Here is a 26171-nt window from a genome sequence, read left to right as displayed (position 1 = left end):
AGGAAAAGCCTACTAACTATGAGTTGTAGTACATACAGTGTGTGAGTCCATGGAGACACAAGTATTCCATGTTGTACTATTGTATGCTTTGAAAGAAATAGTCTCAGCAGAGAAAGAGGGTGGCATTTTTGATAGTGGGATGATCATTTGCCAAGCAAACTCCTTTTGCTTGACAAATTTATTTCCTTTTTATTCGAATTATCAGTAGTTAACTCAGCATCATCTGTGGTATACCCTCAGATGAAGTACATACCTGTGTCAGACCACCTGGAACATTGACCTACAATTTTGAGATGCACTTGGGAAGCAGGTATGGAAGGCGTAATACCATTTCTTTAAATGATCCTAAATAACTAGGTATGTGACTAATCATTACACTTTACAGGCTGGCAGTGTTTTTGCTCTGAATACTTATTTTTATGGTGCACTGAATATTTAGGAATATATTATGATTTGTGACTAGTGCAACAGAAACTGGTTGTCTTTTGTGATCAACAGGTATTTCACTTCCATCTGTCCAGGCTTTTCCGCCTGTGAAAGGATACATTTTCCATGCTTACAAAGCACTTTGAGATCTACACAAAGTTTCTCTGTAGGTGTGACATGAGAATATCCTCATCACAACCAGAGTATTTTAGTAGATGCGCAGTTCAGAACTTGTTTTACATATGAATAGAACTTGTCATGTAGCTATTGGGTTTGTAATTTTTGTGCTCCCTGCACACTTCACCTGGTAGTAAGTAAATTCTTTTCAGTACATCCAAAGCTCCTGGAGTTACACAGCCAATGTGGCATCTAAGCCCTTGTAACAGCTGTTCCAGGAAGCAATCTGATTTTGCCAATAAGCAGCTGTGCAAATGATAAGTGCAGCGGGGTTAGGCTTCTGATGTCTGTTGCCTTGGGGCGTAATGACCATGGCTTCTTTGCTGTGGAGACAGTGACCTGGGGATTTTTCAGGTTTGTTTTCTGTTGGTGTTGCTCTTTTCCAGATACAAAAGGAAAAAATGAAGATGTGTGAGACAATACTGTTGTTCATTCTGTTGTTTACAGGTGAGTGAACATTTCTTTATATTTGTTTTCTCAGCTATTACTTTCTCTTCAATACTTGTAATTACTTTTTGAAGATATTCCTAAGTATATTCTAACTGTTAATTCATATAACTTGATCTATAAATCATTGTACAATCATTGAAGGTATTTTCTCTGTGCATTATTATATTGTACCACATGAATGATTACTTTAGTTACATGTCTATCAGTAAGATATAACTGACTTAAAAAGCATACAATTATTTTGCCATACAAATATCTGTAGCACCCCTAATAATAAAACTTCAAAAATAAGTTAGGTTGTTGTGTTTTAAAGAAATCCCTTGCAGGTGCAGAAAGACACCGATAAAAGGCAGGACTTCTTGTGACATTAGTAATCTTGGATTCATTAACAAATGACAAAAATAAATGTTAATATCAATAATGATCAATATTCTAATAATCAATAGTAGAACTAGAGACATGACAACACATACAGCTCATCCCTTTTTTCTTGTCAGCGCTGCTAGTTACAGGTACAGTGGCAGTATCTCAGTGATGCTGCAAAGAAAGCAAAAAATTGAATGGTTTCAGGCCATTTAACAATAAGCACCATATCTTTCTAATTGTCCCACAAAGACTTTGTAAATTTACTGAGTAGAAGTGAGAAGGGGTGGTATCTCACTCTGCAAGTTTCATGAACTTCTTCCCAACTGCACCATTTGTTTTATTAGGACTGGCAGGACCCCAGCCTCTTATATAATTTCTGTCTAATGAAAAGGGTTGGTTTATACTCAGAACTTGTGACTGGATGTGATATAACAGAGACCCCTTACATAATTTGTGTCTAATATTAGATAATAATGAAAATTAGCAGTTAGAATTTATGACCGATTGTGTTGGTTTCATAAATTTTCACTACAACATTGTTTCCTTGTGAAAAAGAAAAAATAGGCTTAGGTTGGTGTGAAGACATAAGGCACTTCCTTCTTTACACCTCTGTTCCACTAAAGGCAGCAATAGAGGGAGAATTTAAGAAGATGCTTAGAGGTGGAGGGGTTTGGCTAACGGACCTCTTATCATGAACCTACATGCACTCTCAAGAGCACAAGCCTGGCTGAGAACTTATGCCATCCCTCTTCAAAGGAGTTCATGGAGATAAGTATATCATCAGGCCCCCTCTGTAGACCTGTGCTCTGCTTGGCAAAGTCCTGTAAAAGCTTCAAAGTGACAAAGCAAGTTTTTCTCCTAGCCACTGAGCAACTTAAACCCATTGCTAACAAGTGCAACATATTCTCAGAGAGAGAGGCAGCATCTGCCCGTAAGTGCCATTTGTTTTTATTGCAATATCACAGGTGCATCTGTTGCTCCCTTCCAGAGAAGCTGTTGGATGTTATGTCTGGAGATGACATTATAATTCTAGGAAGAACTTTATAGATAATGAGATCTCAGGGGAGACCAGAATTATGTAAGATGTTTGATGGTGTTAATTTTTTTTAACTTGTATGTTCCAAGAATCTCACATCGCACAGCTTTGTCCCCTTGTGCTGCTTCAGAGTCAATTACTTCCCATGTGGAACCTCCTGGAACTTCACTGGCATAAAAGAGGTTTTGTTTTGTTTTTCATGTCACAACTGAGACCATGTAAGAAAGCATCTGCTTAATGCTCCAATAACTTTACAAAGAATATAGTTTTCCTCTCTCCCTGTCATTCAGAAAAAGTTGAGGGAAAGTGTCTTTCACCCCTCCCCTAATCTTTTTCATTAATTTGCAATTGAAGTTGAGGAGGAATGTGAAAGAAAGGGTGTTTTCATTTAACTACAGCAAGCTAATGAGTGTCATCATCTGTATTAATGTGATTGCTTCCTCTTTGAGAAGCATGTAGGGCAAGAGGAAAAGCGAGAACGACAATGACTACCAGTGAACATCCCAGGTGAATTTAGATGCTGTATTCTATCAAGCCCCATCAAAACAAATGAAAATAGTTTTGCTAATTTCCACAGAGTGCCTAAATCTAGTAAAGGCTATAGCTCTGCTACTATTCCTTTATGGATTTCATTTTCTTACTCCAAAGCTAGGAAACAATATCTGAGAAGACTATCTATGAAAATATTTTTTTTAAAGCTGAGTAAATGACAGTCTTGTTTTTTCAAAACTTTTTCTGAGAAATGTCTTAACAATTTCAGCTGAAATGTTCATACAGAAAAGTCAGATGGAAGGAAACATTCCAAACGTAAAACAGCAGGCAAGATTGTCCAAATTGTGAGCGTTTGAAAGCAGGATATTTTTGAAAGCAGCATTTTATAACTGAATTTATCAGACAACCTTAATAATAAATAGTACGGCATACTCCAGCAATAATTTTCTTTTTTTTTTAATTTTAGGATATCTTTGTAACGCTACAGATGTTGCTGCAAATGCCACAGTATCATCACATAATTTCTTATCTACTCCCAAAGTTACACAAGCTCCTGAATCAGAAACACCACCACATAAATATGATGTTCCAGGTCTGTTTTTTAATTTGTTGCTTCCCCCAAATCGTGGGTCAGTTCTCCCCTCAGTGTGCACACTCAAGACTTGTGAATACACTGTTCCATTTTTCCCCTGTTGTTTTCCACCCAACGATTCTTTCTATCCAAAAGCCTTACAAAAATTACAAACACAAACCAACTGAGCAGCAATATAACCCCATGATTGATTTAAACAGGTTTCCCCCTGTTTCTACAAAGGTGGAAGCTGAGGCACAAAGAACGTTTTGGACATCTCAAATCACACAGCCTAAATAATTGTCTGTCAAGAAGCAGAAAATATGTCATTTAGTATAAAATGTCAGGCACTTTTCATGAGCAGTGGATAGTTTGGTGCTAAAGGAAGAAAACTGATGACGAAGATAACAACAGAAAAAGGCCCCATAGACCTGCTAAGTGTCTTGAATCTTTCTGCGACACCCCTCTGTGCAGGATCACCAGCACTTGCCTCTGTGTATGTCTCAAGTGATACCCTGCTCCTGCTGATCTTTCTGGCGGCTTTATGAAGTGACTGCTTTCACAAGCCCTGTCTTTGCTCTTACGATCACAGCTACGAGCTGCAGGAAACCGTATAGGTACAGGCCAGCGCTTCAGAACATTAATGCTTTCTTAATTCCTACGTTTGTGAGGCTTTGTGTGGTGGTGGTCTCTGAAGCAGCTGCTAGGGCAATGTTCCTAGCTGAAGAGTCAGGAATTTTCCCGCTCTCTTTCTTCCTCGTGTCTTCTTTGTGCTTCTTCTGCCAAGACAGTACTCAAGGCTCAGTTGTGAAGATGGAAGAAAGGCAAAAAGAAGGAGGAAACTTTTGGCAGCGACAGTCTTCTATCTGCTTGCTTCCTTCTTCCTTGTTCAGCATGGCAGGATCTGAAGAAGCTGCTGTTCTGACTTGGACTTAGTTATGCTAATTATAAATATATGTAAATGCACAGCTCTAAATATATGAGAGCACTGTGGCACACAAAGACTTACCTGTCAAACAGACAAACCACGTATGAAGGAGGGTAAACAGAAATCAGCATACAAGTATGGTGAATGTAGGTACAGAGTAGTTAATAGCTACCATCTATTACTTTGGCAGGAAATAATAAGTTAGTTTCCTTCTAACACCTGACTGTAAATTCAGTGCTTTGTAATCACCAAAAAAAAGGTAGAGAAAACAGCTTTAGCTTCATTACACATAGTTGTACAGTTTTCTCATGTTTCTAATTTTCATTCCTTTACTTTTAACAGAGGAACAGCTGCCAACTCTATTAGGTACTCAATATATGTACTTCTGCTTAGATAATTTTTTTCTTTACCTAAGTTTTGAACTTTTAACTTCTTGTACTGCGGTCGGTTACAGAAAACAAAAGCTATGTATGGACTTGCCTACATTAGCCTGAAAAACTCTGTTTTTATAAAAGACTATTAAAGATACTCCTTAACTGCAAATCATGGTATTTCTCTGGTGATTTGAGTAATAAGAATATCACTCCATGAGACTAAACCGTAGTAATTAACTTTCTTATTACCATAATTAGTATTTGGGACTTCTTCTTTCAGTAAAATCTGTAGCACCAGTAATATTGTGAGCAGTGGTAACTATTGGTATATTAAGGTTGGAGGTGAATATAGCACATACTTTGCACTGCCAAAAAAATCATTTACTGTAATGATCTGTAGTAGGCTTCGTTCATTTCTGTACAAGTCCAGACTTGAATGAGATTTTTGGTTTGTTTGTAGGAAAAATAAAGACCTAGATTTTAGTGCATTTTATGCTGCATAATTATCTGCCACAAATGTAGATATTAATCTTTTCTTAATGGCTTAGAGTCATGGGTACCTTTCTTTTTGCTCTTCTAGTGGCAGGAATCAGCATTTCCTTTGTATTCCTTGTTATTCTTGTAATTGTTGGTGTTTGGTATGCACGGAAAAAATCAAAGGTGAGTCCAAGCTTTTATCTTCGGGTATTTGTTTATGTATGTATATTTATATATATCATAGAATATGAAGTGTCAGCTTCCCAATTTTTTTCACTTTTCACTCAGATTTCTGGTATTCATTTGCACTGTAGTTGCTTTTCCGCTGGGATTTTTTTTGCCACTGGATGGGATTCTTAAAATTAGTCACCTTGTAATCAAGGTTTAATTTACCTCAGCTGGCTTCCCTTCCTGGGTAGTACCTGCTCACATTTTAGTAGGAATCATTCCTGGTTTGCAGTTTTATTCTACCTTTAATGACAGTTTTTGTCATTAAAGGTCCTGCATGAGAGATGACAATTGGACAGTTCAAATGAGTTTTTTCTGTCTGAGTCACTTTGGATACTATAATTATTTTGCAACTATAGTCTTATCTGTGATAAGTTTTTTGATTGCTAAAAATTAAAATATTAGGTAACTTATCTAATAATAAGAATACATGCAGTAACACTTACTATAGATTCAGGTATGCAAAAATAGTCTACTGTATTAATGAAGCAAGTTAATATAAGGAAAAATACCAGCAGAACTAATACTAATATTATATTGACATTATTGATTTTGTATTTGTGTAGCTCAGATGCATACTGCGGTGATAATAACGTATTTGTGTTTCTTGCACAGGGAAGATCAGCTTCCAGAAATTAATTCTGCCCCTCTGGTGAACCTGGAGTATCCTTAAAAAAAATTTCAACACATGAAAACCAATGTGAGTGGCCTTTTGAAAGAGCATTACAATGACAGCAGGCGAGCTGTTGCATGACCCTTTGGTCTGTCCACCTGTATGACCGAACCGTGCATACCACGGGACTTGGAGTCAGTAATGTTCCCTTTTTCAGTGAGCATTTCAAATCACTCCAAAATATTCGAATGTCAGTTAACAAGAAAATCCTGTTACCAAAAGAATCTCAATCAATGCTATTAACCAAAGCATTTAAACTGGGAGAAACATTAAAACCAGGGAGGTTCTTAAATGCCACCTAACATGGCATGCATTGCCTGTAACGCAACAAGAGAAGGGTCAAACTGCTGCAAAGCCTCAAGCCTTATAATCTCTTTCCTCATCAATACCGTAATTAAATCCAGTTCTGAGAACTGTGTGATACTAGGCACTCTAGGAAACTTAATCATTGGTATTTATGCCCTTTATTGTGTATTTTCTGTTGTATATTGCAATGAGGTGTATTTCTCATCCTGCCCTTATTTCAGTAATATTATTCATGTTTTTCTTTCCTTACGTCCTTTCCAGGAGGAAAGAAGAAAGTCCTCTCAATTGTAGCTATTTAAACAGCACTCTCAAAAGAGCTGTATCTTAAAAAAAGTTAATTTATTGAAATTAAAGAGATCCTAGTTACAGAAAATGGCACACTTAGGCTATGTCTGTTCTAATAAATTAAACCTGCACAAGAGCATTGCTACTGTTGAGACTAGCTGGAACAGTCCTTATTTATGCTTGTATACATGTGAACTACCTATTGGAAGTGGCTCCTGGAAAGGTCTAGCTTGCAAAATTTGGCTCAGGCCAAAACCAGCTTACCAGCATAATCAATACTATTCCAATGACTGGAAGTTTCTGGGCATTGTTTAATTTACTAGTCTAGATATACAGTGTTATTGTTTAAAGCTATTTTTAAATTACATATTTGATGTACTTCTTCACTCATTTATTGACAGTTATTAGCAATGATTAAACAAAGCTGGCCACTGCAAACTTTCATTTACTCACTGTGCTCTGTTTTTCTGCTGCATTATAGCTGTCTAAAAAGCCAGTTGCTTGAATGTAAGGCATGTTGCTAAAAGTTTATTATGGTGCCTTAGCATGAATTTACAGAGTTGAACTCTGTTGCACTCTCTCACTAGGCAGATGTTATCATAGAATAGAGTAACAGAAGAGTCTCACACCTGACCTTAGGCCAAAGCTTTCGCGTCCTCACTGAGTGAACACAGAAATTGCTAGTGCAATGTAAATTCATATCCTGGCCTATGGCTCTGCGAGGCTGTGTAAATTAATCTGTGTGAAATCCCCTGTTATGACAAGGCTGCCACTAGTACCCAGAGAAATTCCATAGCCTGAAAAAAGACATGCAATTCAGTTTTCAGCACATCATCCATTTTGTAAAAGAGGAAATAAGGAAATTTCAGGAAAAACTATTTTTATAGAACGCAAAAAAAAAAGTTAATGCATGGATAAAATTATGTCCATTAAATTCAGCAGCTGTGTAGCTAAAAGGTTAGCTCCTCAGGTGATATAAACTGACAGACCTTCCTTCCTCTAGTTCTAGCCCTCGATGATGATGATGATAATAATCAAGAGTCAGTCAAGGCGTAAAACTTGAATTCTATTGGATGATGCTGTCATTATTCCACTACTTTTTCCCCTAATTGAGTAGCACTTACTAACTGGTTTCAGGTGCTCTCAGCAGCCAGTGACTGCTGTGGAACTGTGGGATCTGGGGCTGAAGGGGCCAGAAGACATGCACCTAAAGGCCTGCCCCCCCCCCCCCCCCCCAGTAACGTGGTAGATGAAAGAGGACCATAGAGGTAAGGGGATCATCTGAGATGGCTCTACCAAAACTCTCCTGTGTGAGCTTTGGCAAGTGACCTTTATTTCTGAGACTGAGCTCCTGGCCTATAGGACAAAACCAGTAGTATGTCCCTACTTGATATTTAGCTGTTAAGATAAATATATGTAACAGCATGGGGTGTGTCAGTCCTACAGTAAATGAAGCTATGCTGAGAGCTGTAAATTTGCAGGAAATCACAGATTCTGTTTGTCCATAAATCTTCTCGAGCCAGAATTAACTTCTCTCAGTGACACTAGAGAATACCACTATGTCAACTTTCAATTTCAGGTACTGATTGACATTCTCTACAAATAAAAGTAGTTTCTTGCTAGGGTCTGCACTTACTTCATGAAAGCCAAAGAACTTCAGTTGACTTCAGTGAAACAAAGTGCAAAGGAATATTCGAAAGTTCACCACTTTTTCCATCTGCTCAATAGATAAAGATACTTTTTTCATTTCTGTGTGTTTGTTCTGAGTTTAAGAATGAGGTAATTACATGAATTATATCTGCAGCAGTATTATTTGGAGTGGGAGAGTTGTGCTATAGCTGCTTCCTATGGTTTGGGTTTTTTTATGTGCATCTTCTGTTTTCATTCCAATAAATAGAACTTCAGTTAGTGCTTAAATGCTTTTATAGCTTCTAGATCAAGAGTGCCCTGGGCAACAAACGGTGTTAGTTGAATGCAGAGGAAGTAAGAGTAACAAACATTTGATCATTTGCCAGGAATAATTCATATAAACCATGTTTACAGTGCTTTTTAATTGATGTTTGCAAGACTCTATGTGAATGATTCTGCTTTTGGAAATGTTTTCAGAGTGGTTTTATTTTATCTGGACTTTTACAGAATTTGTGTACTAAAAATAATATTTACTAGTCTTTATTTGGTGTTCATATTTTGTTATTGCACTGTTTAAGATGTTTATGATTGCTGAAGTAATTAGAAAAATTTGTTCTAGCTTGGGTGGCTCATCCCACAAGAGTGGATGCTGACTACTTAGCAGTTAAACTACCTGTGAACTTGGAATTATTTGTGTCAGTGAAGTCTCTGCAACATATGGCCTGACACGTGCACTCACGAAGTGGTTCGTTTGGCTCGTTGCACTGCAGTTTCATTGCATGCTGATCAGCAGAGACTGACAGGCATTACATACCGATGGGGTAGATGGCAGTAGCAGCTTGCTGAGAAACAGTGGGGAGATGCTATTGAAAAAGCAGGTTTAGACAATAAGGCAACAGAAAACTTAAAAGAACCGTGTTCTGTGGGTCTGATTTAGAAATGAGGCATGTGGGACTGACATGAGGTGGGGGAGGCGAAGTGTTTATTAAAATGGAAAGGGAGAAGTGTGTGGAAATCTGGAAAGCCCTGATTTGCAGAAGCTGCGGACATGGAAGTCAGACCAGCAGTACATGCTACCTATGGTTTGATGGCCCTTATATTTATTTGAATGGTAAGCTCATTTTAAGTTCTTTATTTATACTTTTTTTTTTCCAGTATAGGACAGATGAGAAGGGATTGTGTTAATTTGCAGGAAATAAGTTTTAGATCAAATAGCAGAGGAATCTTTTTGAGTACAAGAAGGGAAAAGCAAACTACCCAAACTGGTGTTGGAACCTTGCTCAGTGGAGATTACTTTTAAAAGCAGATTACACGAAATACCCCTATTCCAGGCTGTCGTGGTTTCAGCCCAGCTGGTAACAAGCACCATACAGCCGCTCACTCCCCCGTGCCCCGGCCACGGTGGGATGAGGCGAAAATATAAAGGCAGGCTCGTGAGTCAAGACAAGGACAGGGAGGGATCACTCACCACTTGTAGGCATGGGCAGAATACAGGCTCAACTTGGGAAAGAAACAAACTCAGTTTAATTTACTACAAATCAAATCAAAGTAGGATAATGAGAAGTAAACCCAAACCTTAGAACACCTTCCCCCACCCCTCCCTCCTTCCCACCTCAACCCCACTCCCAGTTCTCTCCATCTCCTCCCCTCCAGCAGCTCAGGGGACCGGGAATGGGGGTTGCAGTCAGTTCATCACACCTTGTCTCTGCCGCTCCTTCCTCCTCAGGGGGAGGACTCCTCACTCTTCCCTTGCTCCAGCGTTGGGTCCCTCCACGGGGGACAGTCCTTCATGAACTTCTCCAACATGGGGCCTTTCCACGGGCTGCAGTTCCTCACAAATTTCCCTGGCATGGGTCCTTTCCGCGGGCCAGTCTTCAGTCACAGGCTGCTCCAGCACGGGCTTTCCTATGGAGTCATGGCCATCTTGGGGGGCACCCAACTGCTCCAGTGTGGGCTCCTCCCCCGCTCCCCTCCACGGGCTGGGGGGACACAGCCTGCCATCTCACCACGGGCTGCAGGGGCATCCCCTCCTCTGGCGCACCTCCTCACCTCCTTCTGCACTGACCTCGGTGTCTGCAGAGGGGTTCCTCTCGCATTCCAATCCCACTACTCACTGCAGGTTCCCCTTCTTAAATCTGTTCTCCCAGAGGTGCTACCACCATCACTGATGGGGTCGGCCTTGGCCAGAGGTGGGTCCGACTTGGAGCCGGGGAAGCTTCTAGAAGCTTCTCACAGGAGCCACCCCTGTAGCACCCTCCCTTGCTACCAAGAAACCCCGCCACACAAACCCGTAACACAGGCACAATGCCAAGAATGTTGTATCAAACAGTCTCTGCAGATCCCTTCAAGTTCTGAATTTCCAATTTCTAACAAATACCACAGCTAGCTAGCTGTGTTTGTACAATAGCTAGCTCCATTTGTGAATAACTTGTAAGAAAGTGAAAATACTTAGAGCCCACTGACCCCAGTACCCTGAAGCCAGCAACACTAGTTACAGGTGCCTTAAGAAAAAGATGAGTGCAGAGCAGATGTAATCTTCCTCCCTTTACATTCAAACCTTTTCAAATTTGCTACCTTTTCAGCAGTGCAGACTTGACCTGTACAACACGCTGAAGACGTGAGTTCCATAGCTCAAGATCTCTTTTCTCTCTCTCTCTCTTTTTTTAAAAATCTGCTAATAGGCTTATTGACCTCTTTTTCTTTTTACTATGAACAAAACCAGTGGACAGTTACTCTTTCCCCTTTTCCATGTCATTTGTGTCATTATAGACTTCTAGCATAACTGCTTTGTCCCCTGAAGTAACAGGGTTGCTTGTACTACATTGATTTAAAGTTTAGCACTGTAAAAATGTGAAAGCACATCTGCTTTTAATAACTGGAGGCTGAAAATTGCAAGATTACTGTACTTTCTGAGGTAATAATTGCAATTTTACAGTTTCTACAAAATGTTTAAAAGTTAGCTTCTGCACTTACAGTGTGGAACACAAGTTAGAAGCAAACAAAGCATGCTTCTTCAGTTTGAGTATGTTTTGCTAAAGAATATAGATGCTATTTTATATAGTCACTCGTATTAGTTGCGTATCATCCCTATTTTTATACACATTAGCCATCTTGGTCAAACCGAAAGACTTACTCTTGCTTAACATCAAGATGAACACACACTGAAGGATTCGCCCACAAGCTGCATTAACCTTTATCTCGTAAACAGAGAAAAGCATTTTCAATATGATTAAAGGCAAAAGCCTGGCAGTAAAAACTTAGGCATTTTTAACTCTTAAACCCTTTCTTATGCAAACTCACCCTTCAGGCCTTTAAAATTTTGTTTGTATCCACTTGTTTTTTTCTATTTCCCTTCTGATTGTACATGCTAGAAGCAGGCTCAGCAGCAGCCAGTGTGTTTTCCTGTCTGTAGAGGTCTAACCTATAAATGAAAGCAGACAATATTGTAGATGGTAAATATGATACAGGGTGAGAAAGACTGAAGGGCCCAGGGTATTATTAACAATATGTGTGTCTGTCTGTCTTTAGACAGACAGTAGGTGTGATCACCACCGCAGGCCATTTCACGCTGTCTCAAACAAGACTGTGAAAACACCTTGCAGTGAATTGTCAAAAATCAGTAGGACTACTTCTGTTCTTCAGCAGTCCTTGCCAAGAAGTAAAGCATCAAAGACGCACGCACAAACACATGAAATATCTTTCTGTGTCATAAATGTTCCTGCTAGCAAGCTTTGAACCAGGCTGGATGGCTGGAAGCAACCATGTTAGAGATGAACTGGATGGTTTTTGTTGATAGCACTTGTTCTTTTGATAGGAAGACATGGGTCTATTGACAGAATCTCAAACCAGTTTTACTTTCACACACCGCTTTATAATCATGCTTTAATACTATTCAAATAATTGACTATGGCTTTCTATCCCCTCCTATGTGTGCTCAAGTACAGTAGAGAGAAGTGCCAGAGTTAAGACGTCTGTGCTGTCTGATTTGGGAACTCCAGTCCGCGTACAAGAGCAGGAAGGGGTGTACTCTAATGTATGCTATTGATAGGGTTTGTGGGAGATCCCCCTGTAGAGATATGTTTTCCTGTGCCCCTCCCTTGCCTTAGTTAACCTGTGAACACCCCTTTTTTCACTTTATTCTGGACATAACCTTTTTTTGCATACAAAAGTGTTTTGAACAAGAAGCAGCAGAGGTGCTTTTGCCAGGTTTGTGCCATCAAAAGTACACCAGACAAGGAGAATTTTTCCTGAAATCTGTAGCTGGTGAGGGATCATTTTGCATAGCTGTAGTGTAGCCTTAGTAAGTGGAAGGCCTGAGCTAATTTTAGTGGAACTACTTTGTACATATTTCAGGTATATCTGGCAGCAGTTTTGTACCTCCATTTCAACAAAAAGGAAAAAGAAATTTCTGGAGGACCCTTTGCTTAACATTTTCAGCAGGTTGACTATTATATTTTATAGCTACCTCCAGCAGGAGTTCTGGAAGTTCAATAGTACAGACTGGGTAGGTAAACATAAGTAATGTAGAAAAAATTCTGTGTTTCATGTACTCTGGTTAACATAGTCACTGAGTACATGTATCTGGTGTCATGAATTTACTCAGGAGGTAGCCTCCTGTCTGGTGTTTTATCTTATCGCTGTTGCAGAGTGCTTAGGAGCAATGGAACTTGCTTCTTACTCAGTAAAGCATTCCCCACGAGGGTCGAGTCACGTGCATTGTTAGGACTGGGAGGTTTTGTACACATAAACACGTGCACATGGAATCACAGAATCACAGAATGGTTGAGGTTGGAAGGACTTCTGGAGGCTGAACTTGTGCCAATCTTTTGTGGTTTTCATTATAAAAGACAACATCAGTTAAAAGTCAACTCTATGAAACAAAACAAAGTCCAGCTCCCTCTCCTCTGTACAGAATATAGAATAATCTCTGCTGTTAGCAGTGACTAACAAAAATGTGGAGGAATCAAATCTGTTTAGTCAGTAAGTGACTGTAACAGGCTTTCAGATACATAGCTACTACTAACAGGGTGTTCTGGGATAGCAGTAAACTACAGTAATCTAGTGTTAACAAACAGTAAACAGTGGTAGATACAGTGTTTTAAGTGTGAATCACAAAGTGCAAACTAACCTTTGTTTTCTAGGAAAAAATATATTTCGATGTTGTTTCTTCCCTCACTTGCAGTAGTTGGCAAAAATCTAATCTTTGCACAAAGACCACTTCTTCATCTAGCACAAGTTTTGTGATGTTCTGCAATACTAGTGTCCGACGTTGACTGGTGTTAAGCAACTGTGTGACCTTTCTAGAAGTCAGCCATACTGCTTTGTGCCTCTCAGCGGTCAAGCCCAGAGCATTCACAAGGCTTCAGGAGCAGTATTACTGATGACTTCTAAAACAAATTAATTTTCATTGTAACTGTGGCCCAAACTGTGCAAAATTTTCTCACATCCCTAATCCACTGGAGTCATCAAGACTATTCATGTGGGCAATTTACTGAGCTTCATTTGTCTTGCTCTGTGCTGTAGATATTGGGCTGCTATTTTCTTCTCCCATACAACTTCTTTTCAACTAAAACTCTAGGTTTAGATCTCATTTGTGTTAACAAAGGGATTCCTTTTAAAGTATCATCCAGTTAGGCATATTCTTTTAAGGAATATAATTTCACACTTGAGTGTTATTCTGAGCTTGCAAAGTGTCTTCTGACAGTAAAAAGTTGATCTCGGATTCTCACTTAGAACAAGTAAGCATAGATCCAGTGCCTGCAAGATATATCAAATGAAAAGGGCTGTCTGAATAATAGAAGAGAAAAAATAATCTACCATTCTTCAGTACAGATTTGCAATTTCAGCAGCAGATGGCTCAGATACAGCAGGGTCTGCCTATATGAATAGGAACATTGTTATTCATCTGTCAGCCTCATTACACCTAGGCAGTCTGTCTGTGCCCTGTTATAGGCACCCTATTGTAACCCGAGAATACATTTTGATCAAGATGTATAATCCCGGCATTAAATAAGAACATTTTAAAACGGGATTTTTGTGAGGATGATTAACATGGCATCCCAAATTCTGATCCTACTGTGATGAGAAGAAGAATGAATTCATCACCACTGCATTTTGAATCTTGGCACCTTGAGACATTCTAGTGACTCAGAAGGCTGGATTTGCTTTCTTATCTGTATATTGAATTTCAAGACCAATGATAGACCTTGATGATAGAAAAATAGTCTGTAATCATGGGAAAGATTCTCATTAAAATAATGACATTGCAAAAAGCTTTAATAGCAAATGAGGAAGTATCAACTTCTTTGAAGTGCATAGATTCAGTACTAGACAGAGGAGAGGTTATGGCTAGCTTTCATTTAGTAACTGAACTGAAATAAAAGCAGCGAACATATACAACTGGAATTAGGGCACAGTGTGTTTAAGGTTTTCAAAGAAGATTAAAAATATCAGGATTTGCATTTGTTATACAGTCAGGCAAAATGTAGGGCCAGGGGAAGCTACCTTTTAAAAGATGCCTACCTGGTATTTTTAGATCTTAATAAAGCCTTTAAATTTCTATTAAAAACATATTTGTGTAACACATTTGTTTAAGAAGTTGAATCAGTTTCTGGGATTAGTAGTGACTGAAATTTCTAACCATTTGCTTTCAGACATGCATTTGCAGGAACACCCAGTATGGATGAAAAGCAGTGAACAAATTAGGAATATAAACAAAGACTGAGGAGTGCATTGCCATGTCAGAAAGTAGAAGGTGGCCACCAGCTGCAGTAAGTGGAGCCAGGACTATCTGTTCCCCCTTAGAAATTTACCCCTTAGAAAGTAGCCTTGGTGTACTGGAAGAGAACATGAGGTATATATATCTGAAAACAGCGCTGAGGGGTGAGAACAGAATCTAGAATATTTTCGTATACACATACACACAAACGCTCATAATTGAAAAACTCAAAGGTCAGAAGGGCCCTGACTGGAGAGTACTGAGATAGGGAAGCAAGTCATCAGAGACTTAAAGGCAGGGAGAGGATCTCAAGTGGCTGTGCTGCAGAAAATGCCTGTTTGGCTCTCACCTAAAATATAACCCATTAAAGAAGGCTCATATCAAAGTAAAGCTCACAAATTTGTGAGCACACCAAGAAGAAAATATTTGCTGGTGAGGCTAATGGGGAAGAGAAAGCAATTTCAACAGTTGTTTAGTAGTGACAGGACAAAGTATCTGTGATTGAATGGTATGAATGATAAACGTTTAAGCCACATTGTTCAGCAAAGAGAACTACTGAGGTGGTTTCTGTTACATAGTTTGGCATATATGTCTTTGATCTGTTTACCTCTTTAAACTATCAAAAAGCAATTTGGCTATTCAAGCAGCCAGCTTCACAAGAAATTGCTCTACTGATTTATTGTTTAAGGTTGGACAAACCAACTACCCTTGTTTTATTTTGCTGAATTCTAACATAGGTGTTGAAGCATCTGTGCATTTCACAGAATTACAGAATGGTTGAGGTTGGAAGGGACCTCTGGAGGGCATCTGGTCCAACCTCCTGCTCAAGCAGGGTCATCTACAGCCAGTTGCCCAGGACCATGCCCAGACAGCTTCTGAATTTCTCCAAGGATGAAGATCCCACAACTTCTCTGGGCAACCTGTGCCAATGCTCGGTCATTTCCAATTTTGTGTTCCTTTTAAACAGAACTTTATTTGTTGTTGTGGGGTTTGGTTTGGGTTTGTTGTTTGGGGTGGGGTTTTTTTTGGGGGGGGAGAGTAGGGAGGCAGGGGGGACAATAAAACCAAATATGTGGTTTCATACTTAGTTTTTGCAAGTTTCTGTCCTACTTTTTGCTTGGTTGTTGTGGTGTTGCTAAAATAGATGCTATTATGCTGAATTACATATTTACACCACCATTTACAAAATTCCCACCATTGCCATTTATATATAATTACTATGGATGTCTAAGTTGGAATTCTAGGGTTTATAAGGACTTGCCTGTTCCTAGGTTTAAATAATTTCTGATGGGACTTCCTCTTCGGGAGAGAGAATGCCTTAATCAGTGTTCAATTCAGCCCCAGGTTTAAAAAGTTATTTTAATGTTGCTTCACTCACTGTTGCAGTTTATAAGGGTCTTGGGTAGAAATTTTTTGAAAGCCATTTAGACATTTAAGACATTAAATCAAAATTTATTTGTGTGCTGTTGAAATGAGATTTAGCAATCTAAATTTGTCAGTTCCTCAGAAATGCACAAATTGTTTTCCCTGGAAATCCAAAATAGTTTCTTTCCAATGAGCTCCCGATGAGCTTGTGTTGGTGGAGCCGAGATGAAGAAACTTCGTTCTACTCATTTTGTGCTAACGAAGCAAAAGAGAAATGTGACTCCTTGGTCACAGGCTACTTATTTATCAGGAAGCTTAGACTGATTATAGAAATGTTCACATATGTTTCAGTATCTTTGGAAATCTGGATCTCAGTTCTCATTCACACATTTTACTAACAACCATTTTGGTTAGTACCAATAAGGGGCATGTGTTTTTTTCCCTATACACATGTACTTGCTAGGAAGCCAACTGAGAAAATGAGGCAGGTTTGCGTGTGCTAATTATAAATACGATTGGCAACACAATTGGATTGTGTGCTGGTGGGGAAAATAGTTGAACATTTAACTTCAGGTGGAAATCATCCAGAACGTTGATAGATGATTCGGCCCCTTTTTATGGCCTACTGGTTCAGCTCCTCAGCCAAGTTAGAGCTTTCAGTTTGTTGCTGTACCAATGCCAACTAAGGCCACCAGTTTCTCACTGATAATGAATTCATGGCAAAACTGCAACTTGTATGCCATTCTGAACTGTCTGCTCTTCTCTTGTGAGCAGAGTTATGAAATGCACAAAAATCCTGTCTTGTCAGTATAGGTCTCGTCTACCTAAATAATCTGCTTGCCCATACAAACATAACAAACAGACAAGTAACAGAAGGATAATTGGAATCCAAAATAAAGGTAGTTGCTTTAACTTTTGCCAGTTGTGGAAGTGTTTGAGGGGGTTAGCAGCAAAGCCCTTCACTTTCATACATGTAAATTAGAGCAATGCAGTGTGTTTGAGAGGTTGTGGCAGCTACAGTTGTCCATATCTCATAAACTAGCTTGAATCGGTAACTCAGGATATGACTGTGCAAAACTAACACCTGGGGTTTAGAGGAGGAAACAACTACTGCAGGCAAGGAAGAAAAAGCTGTACTTTCCATATTCCTGGCTCCAGAGTCTTAAAACTTTCTTTCATGCACTGTTATTTCATGGGCCATGAAGGGCGTTCACAGAGAATGCAAGAAGTGAGAAGTAAGCATGAATGGGACCTAGCAGAAAGGTCTTGGAAGAAAGTCACGAACTCTATGACAATATTGTAATCCCTGTCTCTGCTCTTTGCAAATGTTTGTATTGGATTCAGGTACTCTGACAACTGAACAAATAGGTGTCTGAGCCCAACATACATGGTCTTCATTAATGTTACAATTAATCAGTTCTGCTTATTTCTCTGCTCTGGACAAAATCCAGTCAATTAAGAAAAAAAATAACATCAGGGAGTTCTTCCATATTCATGAAGGAATATGCTTTATATCTTCTCCTACTAAAGCACTTCATTCTCTGCCCTTTACATTGGTGCAAAGGGGAGAAAAACACCAGGAACTTTCTCCTACTGTTTTTTTTACCCAAGCTTAAGAAATGGGGCAACATCCCTTCCTCTGCCCTGGGGGTGCATTGCACATGGGTGTGAGATTGTGCGCTGTATGACTGAGGTGCTATGCTCAGTCCTAGCTGCTCATAAGGCAATGTCTGACAGCAGGATCTGTCTTTATGAGAACATATCTGCTTTTCATAGAATCTTCAGTTTCCTGTCTGTAAGACATATTAGGTATGTTTTAATGACAACTCCAGACTAGTGGAGGCTGGCGCTAAGTATTTTGCAGCTATGTAGATTATGCCAAATTCAAAAAACCCACAAGACTGAAGCTGAATGTCAGGTTAGAGGTAGATGTGGTTGGGCCAAGTATTAACTGAAGAAAGTGGATATAGCAGCAGGCCTTTGAATACTAGGGCTAGCTTGGCTTTTACCACAAAAAAAAAAAATTCATTTGGACTCACAGCTAAAAATGTCACTGCTGTGTGTACTCACTTCAGCTCAGAATGAGCTGTCAGTGGAAAATACGATCTTCCAAAATTCCCTTGTGCTTTTTCACCACACAGAATCCTGGAACCCTCAGAGGTGGTGTGGAGACACAGAACAATGCAATTTTTATGTAGTCACACAACGTGCATGACCAAAATGCTTTCTGCATATAAATAATACAGATACAGATGCCCCCCTTTGCTAAGATGTAAGAAATCAAAAAGTGCAGTTCTGAAATGCTACGCAAAAAGCTGTGTTTTCAATTTGAAGTGAGAGCTGGGAGCATGTGAAGAATAAATGAAATGGAGAGATTAAGCAAGACTATGGGATAAATATTCTGGTTCAGATGTAAGGGCTTTAGTGACAATGTCAGATGCTGGGGGGCAAGAATGAAGCAAGGACAGAGATCAGGGTTAGAAATCGTTTACATAAATGGAAGAAATAGGTCTAAGAAGTCCAGAAGAGTATAAAGGATGGAATAGCAGAGAGAGTATAAAAAGACCAGTGACTAGAAGAACAAAGGGGGAGTTGAGATTTGAAGGTTGAAAGCAGCCAAGATAGTAAGCAACCAACAATAAAGTCTGAGAAGTGGAGATCTCTGAAGTGAGGGAACACAACTGGAGGTAGAGGCTTGGAAGGCTGAAGGTGTAAGATAGAAGGGAGTGGAAGGGAAGTGCTGAGATTTAGAGAGTAAAATCAAGCAACTCAACATTTATCCTTGGACAACTAAAGACTAGTGCAAACTGAAGTCAGGAGTATTGATTTGAAGTGTCCGAATGTTAGAAAGGACCAGTGTGTTTCAGAATAATAGGTTATGTGTGACTTATGTGTGAAGCAAGGACTGTCTTTATAAGGGGAAAAACAAAACTGTAGTTTGAAGTAATCCTGAACTCAGGGTGTTTTGGCCCAAATATTGATGATTAAGCATTCTCCTTTTAAAAAAAAAAAAAAGTATATATTTTGTACCTTCAGCAGCTTTGCAAACACAGCTGTTGGGCACAGGCTTCAATTATATTTGAGTCAGTATATTGGTACCAGCTTGCTGGTGAGAGGATACCTACCTTTTGTTTATTTTCCCGAAAAATCCAAATGAACTGGTATTTCCAGTTCAAATTGAAATCAACTCAATAAAACTGTTTTCTTTCCAATGTTTCTTCACAAGATGGAATAGAAAATCTTGCAGTCTCTGAATGTTACAAAATGGGTGAATAAGGAAATAGGAGTTTTGTCTGAAGGACTGGTATTTCTAAATATGAGTCTTATTTTTTTCCTGATGGTGGAAGCCCTTTCTATGGTGATTTCTACACAACAGCCCTGCTATCTGGTTGTGTGGACACACATACGGATTTCAACAACCAAATGCAATGCAAGTTAATGAAGTACACTATACCCATAAGTGAAAGGTTAGTAATAATCTTTCTTTTCTTTTCAGGAGAATTCTTGCTAAACCCTTATATTTGTGGTTTTGGTGGGGGAGGATTTTTTTGTCAGGAGCCAGTTTCTGCTTCATCACAACCTAACTTAAATCTCTTCCAATGAAAAACATTAAACTCTAGAACGGGCTCAAATTTTTGGAAGCTGTGTCCTGAACAATTCCAATATGCATGGTGCTCATGCAGATTACTTAGTTTCCTTCATGAAATGACTGATAAAAGTACCCTAAACATACAAAATCCTCTTTTAACAGAAATTTGTATTTCACCTGCTGGAAATTCCAAAATAGAAGTATCTAAAGAAAAGTGTGCTTGAATACTATGACTCTGGCCAGGCACGTTTTCATCAGCAACTGAAGTACCATGGTCTCTTCAGACAATAGGAAGATCAGCACGTCTCTTCACAAAACCAAAGTGAAACTCATGGACAGCTAGAAATTTCAGGGAAATCTAATTTTATACTTCAGTGTGTGAAATATAATTTATGGGGTGGGGGTGGGGGTGATGGTACGCGTTACATCAAGGTGACGTGCTATTAAGAGGAAGAACTCAGATGACAACTTCTCCAGAAAAACCTGACTAGACATTCTGCCAATACACTTGTTTCTTTGTTTATAGTAATTCTTCCAATCGGCCTGTTGTGGACCTTACTGAAAATTTCCAGAGGCTTTCAATAATTAAGGAGTATATATTTTTTTGCTTGCAGTGGGCTATAAAAACTATCCTTTAAAAAAAAAAAAAAGAAATATCCAATTATTCCTTGTTTTTTCACAGAAAATAGTCTTCCTCTTGCCCCTGCCCTCCTGTGACTGTAGAACATGAAGCTCTTGTGTCTACTCTGCCTCAGCTGTGGTATTTAAGTAATGGGCTGAAAGTGAAAAATGGGGCTAAGAGGAAAAGAAAATTTACTGTAGCTAAAACCAGTGAGCTTTAGTTGATTTATTTTTGGTTGTTAGCATTGGTTGGGGTTTTTTTGGTTGTTGTTGTTGTTTTCAAAAGTGAAACTATTCTAATGAGGCAAACTAAGGTGAAGTGGCTTGTCCAAAGTCACCCAAGACACAACCCTGGTCTCCTGGAACACAGTTTATTGATGTCTGTCCACCCCTTACAGTGGTGGTTACTACAGCACCTGCTCCAAGAGTAAGAGGGTAGGGCTGTATTTCAAGGCTGCATCAGTCTAAGGTAGTTTTAATCTGTATTTCAGGAAAGCACCTCAGCCACCAGGTACTGTGAATTCAGAGTGAGTTTGTTTTTCATGCCTCCCTTGAAGGCTGGCCATGCTATTACTTGAAGATTAAAGTCAAATACTCAACAAGGCAGCAAATAAGAAGTTGGTCAATTCTAGTTCTGTTGCTGAAGCAAGTAGGGTGTAGGTTCAGCCCAACAATATTGATGAATCTTGACAGCTGTTCTCCCACTTAGGGTTATAGCCAGGGACAGTCTAGGGTAAAATATATACACTTGCTTGGTAGCAGAGCATGATATCCCCCACTGTGCCCTCTTTCAGATGAGAGCACGCAGAGTCCTGCTTGCCTACTATTCTTCTGGCCCCATGACTGGCGTTGTTGACTGCATGGCCTTAGGAAGGCTGAAGAGTGCCCCCTCTTTCCACTTCAACCCTCACAAAAGGGCCTTCACCTGCTGCTTAAGATACACTTCTACAAGTTGGAAGATGTAAGTTCAGAGCCTTTCAGGTTAAGAAAACCTAGAACATAGATTTTCCACTTCCCAGCCAATGGTGTTACCCACTAGACTATTATGCAGAAAAGCAAAATGATATTAGAACTGGCACTGATGTTGCCCTATGGCATTATATTTTTATTATTTTTAAGAGCTATTCTCACTCCATGAGGCATCTATCTTCAACAATCTGGATCCCAGGTAGTAGAAGTTGCCTAGTATTTCTTGTAGCATTCATACACAATCAGTGGAGGAACCTCTGGAGATCTTCAGAGGAGCCAATTTTTGTCCAAAGAAATGTTAGTAAGTATGGCCAAGTAGTCTAGAATAATATTTTCTGTCCCTTTTCTTCATCCTTCACCCACCTCCTCTCTTGGTACCTTAATTAAATGTGAAATAGTATCTACTAGTTCATTACTTTTCCTTTAGTGAAAGCAGATTAGAGTAGAAATTGGCAAAAACATCTACGTGTTTAAGGTATTTAAATAACTGTGTCAAACACTGGGGTGTTGAGACATTCAACTGTTCAACTAGACATCTGAGTATTAGGCTGGGTTTGAAAATACCTGATCTTGGTGTGCAGCCACACATACAAATGTTCTGATCTTCAGATGCTTGTATTCTGCTAGAAGGGAGCTTTATACGTGTGTAGTCAGATGCCAGTTTCTGCTTCAGTAAAATGAAAGAAGTTTTCTCAATGTTTCCATTGTTGTTCCAGTCAGCTATTAGAATCGTTTAAAATTGTTCCCATCTTGCTTTAAGAATGTATGATGAGTACAGCACTTTATTCAAAATTACTCTCCATTGTCAGTGTTTGTCCACTAACATGCTCCTTGTAGATGATGTTTGTTTTATTTAGAAAAGAATAATAGGTCTCCTACTAAGGACCCTGGCTCCCTTTAAGGGATGCCTTGAGCGATACAAGTGAAAAACACTAGTAACAACTAGATAATACTGGGTTTATGTATTAGAATCTTTCCCTCAAAAATAACCCACTTATATCTGCTCTGAGACAGCAGCTCCTGCTCTCTTACACTGCCTTATCAGTAAGCATAAGCATAAGTAAGCATAAGGAATACCACTTATAAAACATGCGTCTGTTTTGGCACATAGATTCAGCCACAATAGAGTGAAAAGGGGATTTTGAAGACAACAAAACATTTCATCTTTTACATGAAACAGACATTTTGTAAATGTTATAGAAGATTTCATGTCTATATTTTTTTATTTTTAACTAAACTTTTTCACTTCTGGTCTGGAAAAAGAAAGTGAAAAATGCCATAAACCAACTACATAAAAAATTTTAAAATGAGGGAAAGTAATATGTAAATAAATTGGGTTTGTTCCATCTTAACCAATTTTTCTTTTTTTTGTTTTTCTTTTTTTTTTTTATTAATGCAGGTTGTTTCACTTCCTGATATGAAAAATGTCTTGCTTTCTTCTGCTGCTCCCAACATTTTAACATCACTGGGAGATTCTTCGGTCGTACTTTAGGAAAATGAAAATATTTGCAGACTTGCAAAAACATGCTCTGTATGGGCTTTAGAGGATGACTACTTTAGTAGATGCAGTGAGGATAAGACGATACATAATTGCAGCTAATTTTTTTGGTTGTCAAGTTTTAGTGTCTTATTTTAGGCCTATTGCTGTGGTTTTGATAGATTTCATTGGAAGATTACATGCTAGTGCAACAGCTTTTTGATAAAAATTGTCTTTAGTTGGTTGGAATGGAATTTAGGGCTTAAACAATCTAAAGAACTCAAATTTCAAGGCTGGGTCAGACAATCATGTAAATCTGCAGCTATCACTTTTTAAGAGACTGAAATGATAACGACCACACTTCAATTGTTTCATGAAAGATCTTCAAGCAAAGCTTAATTTTTTTTCCCTTTGGAGAACTGGGATTTCTTTATCTTAATGAATGTCTTGTCTATGGCACTGGTCTTTCTCCTTTCCTCCCATAAACCAAAAAATTACCCTTTTTTTCCCCAGCTATAACCTACTCTGCAAATACAAACATATGCACATTCTGAAGACTTACTGCACTCCTACCAAGGTAAAAAAGCCCCTTCGTTGAGCTGTTGCAGCACTGGAATCTCGGGCAAATGCAAAAATGGAAGACTTTGTATCCAGTGAGGCTGGTTGCAGCTGTGCTGGAATTGTCCAGTGATACAGGGAAAATGATTGTTTGTTAACAAAATCTGAAGTTACTTCTTTAGTTCAATATTTGGTTCAATCCAAACTGCTCTAACAGTTGTACAACATGAAGTTTTTATACATACACAAAAATTCAGATGTGAATGTGGAGCAATTTGGATTTTTTCTATCTGACCTTGGTGATTAGCAGGTGGACAGCATCTGATTTTTGTATGTTTAAAAAAACCTAGAAATGTTTAGTCTATCCATGTAAGCTCTTAAGAAAAAAATCCCCTCATTTTCAAAAAACTTTTCTGCATGAAATTTTGATGCTTCTGTAGAAGTGTTGCTTTGGGGTTAGGCAGAATAATTTGGCTTATAGTTGCCAATTGAAATATGAAGTGTTTAGAAAAAAATGTGCATATTTAACCTCTCATGGTTTTCAGAGAAGCATCTGCAGTTTGTTTTATTGTAGTATTTAGATACATATTCAAGTTCTTTCTTCAGCAAGTGCATCTTTCTTTTGTAACTAAAACTGGCATATAAATTTACATAGACAATATACAGACTGGTCTAGACAAGAAGCATGACAGATAATTTGGACCAGAGATAACTGGATCTTGAAAGATGATCATAGAAATGTCTAGGTATAGGTAAAGCCCCTTAACATGGATAGGATACATATTTTCACTTGGAGCAGAAAGCTGAATGGCAGTCTGTGTTTCTGAATGTTTTGTAAATATTTTGGATCTCTGCTGTAGTTTGCAAAATTATTTGTAGAAATCCTCTCCGCAGCAGACACACCTGGAAGATTGCCAACCCTGTCTGCTGGACCCAGAGCCAGGAATCACATGCTTCTCCTGCCTATGCCCTAGTTCAGTTCCTGATTCGTTTTATCTTTCTTTTTTTTTGTTGTTTTAAATCTCCCCAAACCTGTGTATCCTGTGTCTTAGCTCATCGATAGTTTAGGACATGGTATGGCTTCACAAAAAAAAACCACTAGAAAATGTGGTTATTTTTAAGTGGTTTCTTGGTATGCAGAACTCAGGGTTACACAACTAAAAACTGCATGTACTTAGCTTTGTTTTGCATGTGAGGAAATCAAGCATTAAGTGCGAGACTGACCGCTTCGGCCTGAACCCACTTTCTGTGCTACCTCCTTTGGTGCGGGACTGGGTGGCAAAGTCCTGGGGTCTTGGATATTTAAAAGCGGTCTGTGGGAAGGGTGACCACCGGAGGGGTCCTACCTGATGCAGCCAGGCCAGGGGAGAAAGCGTGGGCTGTTTGAGATGACCTGCACAGATACACTAATTAATTCCTGTGCTTGCCCCTCTTCACAGAGGCCGCTCAGTCGGGGCTTTCAGCAGCTTCTCTGACGTGAGCTCCTCAAACTGCCACGGCTCCCCCCTGCCCCAGCATATATTCAGTGTTAATCACTGAATGTGCACCTTGTGGAAAGCAGTCATGGCTCCTCTGTGTTGTAAAAGCAAAGTACTAAAGACTGGTTTTGCTCTATCGAGGGTATCGCCTCTGCATATCGCCAGGCTGGCGGCTGAAACACCTGTGGCTGCGTTATTGCTCTCTCCCCAGAAAATATGCTGCTCCTGGCAGTGTCCTGACTAGTGAGGCTCCCCCGGCAGTACTGACACCTTCTCCGCATCGGGTATGGGTCAGAAACGCAATAGGCATAGGCATAATGGGAAAGTTTGGAGTAACTTTCAATTTTGTGTTTGTATTTTTAATTTAAGTGGTGAACAGCTCGTTGAGATGGAGAAGTACAGCATTTTACACGGCACCATATTGATTACTGTAGATAAGAAACGTGTTGTCTTATTTGGGCTTTCCCTGGTGGCAGTTTAAAAGTGTTTAAAGAGGCTGCTGCTGGCCGCCCCTGAGGAGACAGCCCCCTTGGTAATCAGCTTGGTTGGTGCCAGCTGTGGTAGCCGGCACCCTGTCTCAGAAAAATCCTGTTGGCAATTTAAAGAGCTTGCTGTTGCACCCCACAGCATGAGGTGAGTTGCTGCTCCTATTCTTTTGGGTAGAAAATGGTTGAAAGCTCCCCAGGAGTGGGCTGGGTGGGTCAGGCAGGCAGCCAGCCCTGGGAGGGAGGCAGGAGGTCTGCCATTATGGAGGGGAGATAGACTTGATGTTGCTTGTCCTCTTGAGGGTGAGGGGTGTGTTGTGTGGCCAAAAGCAGAAAGCTCGCAGCAGCGTGTGGTTGTGGGGAAGGGGTGGGGGCACTATGGAGCCTTGAGGGCCGCTGAGGAACGAGGTGGGTGGAGTCTCAGACTAGCATGGTGGGGTGGCGGCCATGTTGTATTGCAGCATGCTGGCCCTGCGGCAGAGATCACCTGTGT

The 26171-nt window shown here is 39.5% G+C and overlaps 2 long non-coding RNA genes across 4 annotated transcripts; both read left to right on the top strand.

Moving 5' to 3' along the window:
• Positions 1 to 812: 812 nt before the first annotated feature.
• On the top strand, positions 813 to 16140 carry LOC126044982 (uncharacterized). 3 transcript variants are annotated; one of them, XR_007507870.1, is made up of 6 exons: positions 821 to 1050; positions 3414 to 4592; positions 5401 to 5480; positions 6141 to 8057; positions 15072 to 15188; positions 15874 to 16140. It is a non-coding gene; the product is annotated as an uncharacterized LOC126044982 (long non-coding RNA). The 3 variants fall into 3 exon arrangements; XR_007507869.1 differs by having other exon boundaries at positions 822 to 1050; positions 15072 to 16140; XR_007507868.1 differs by lacking the exons at positions 15072 to 15188; positions 15874 to 16140 and having other exon boundaries at positions 813 to 1050; positions 6141 to 8945.
• Positions 16141 to 16193: 53 nt separating this feature from the next.
• Positions 16194 to 25896, top strand: LOC126044983 (uncharacterized). Its single transcript, XR_007507872.1, has 3 exons — positions 16194 to 19968; positions 20253 to 21672; positions 23080 to 25896. It is a non-coding gene; the product is annotated as an uncharacterized LOC126044983 (long non-coding RNA).
• Positions 25897 to 26171: the final 275 nt, after the last annotated feature.

Source organism: Accipiter gentilis, chromosome 12 (assembly GCF_929443795.1).
Source record: "Accipiter gentilis chromosome 12, bAccGen1.1, whole genome shotgun sequence".
Classification (NCBI taxonomy): Eukaryota; Metazoa; Chordata; class Aves; order Accipitriformes; family Accipitridae; genus Astur; species Astur gentilis.
This window is presented reverse-complemented; position numbering and strand designations above follow the sequence as displayed.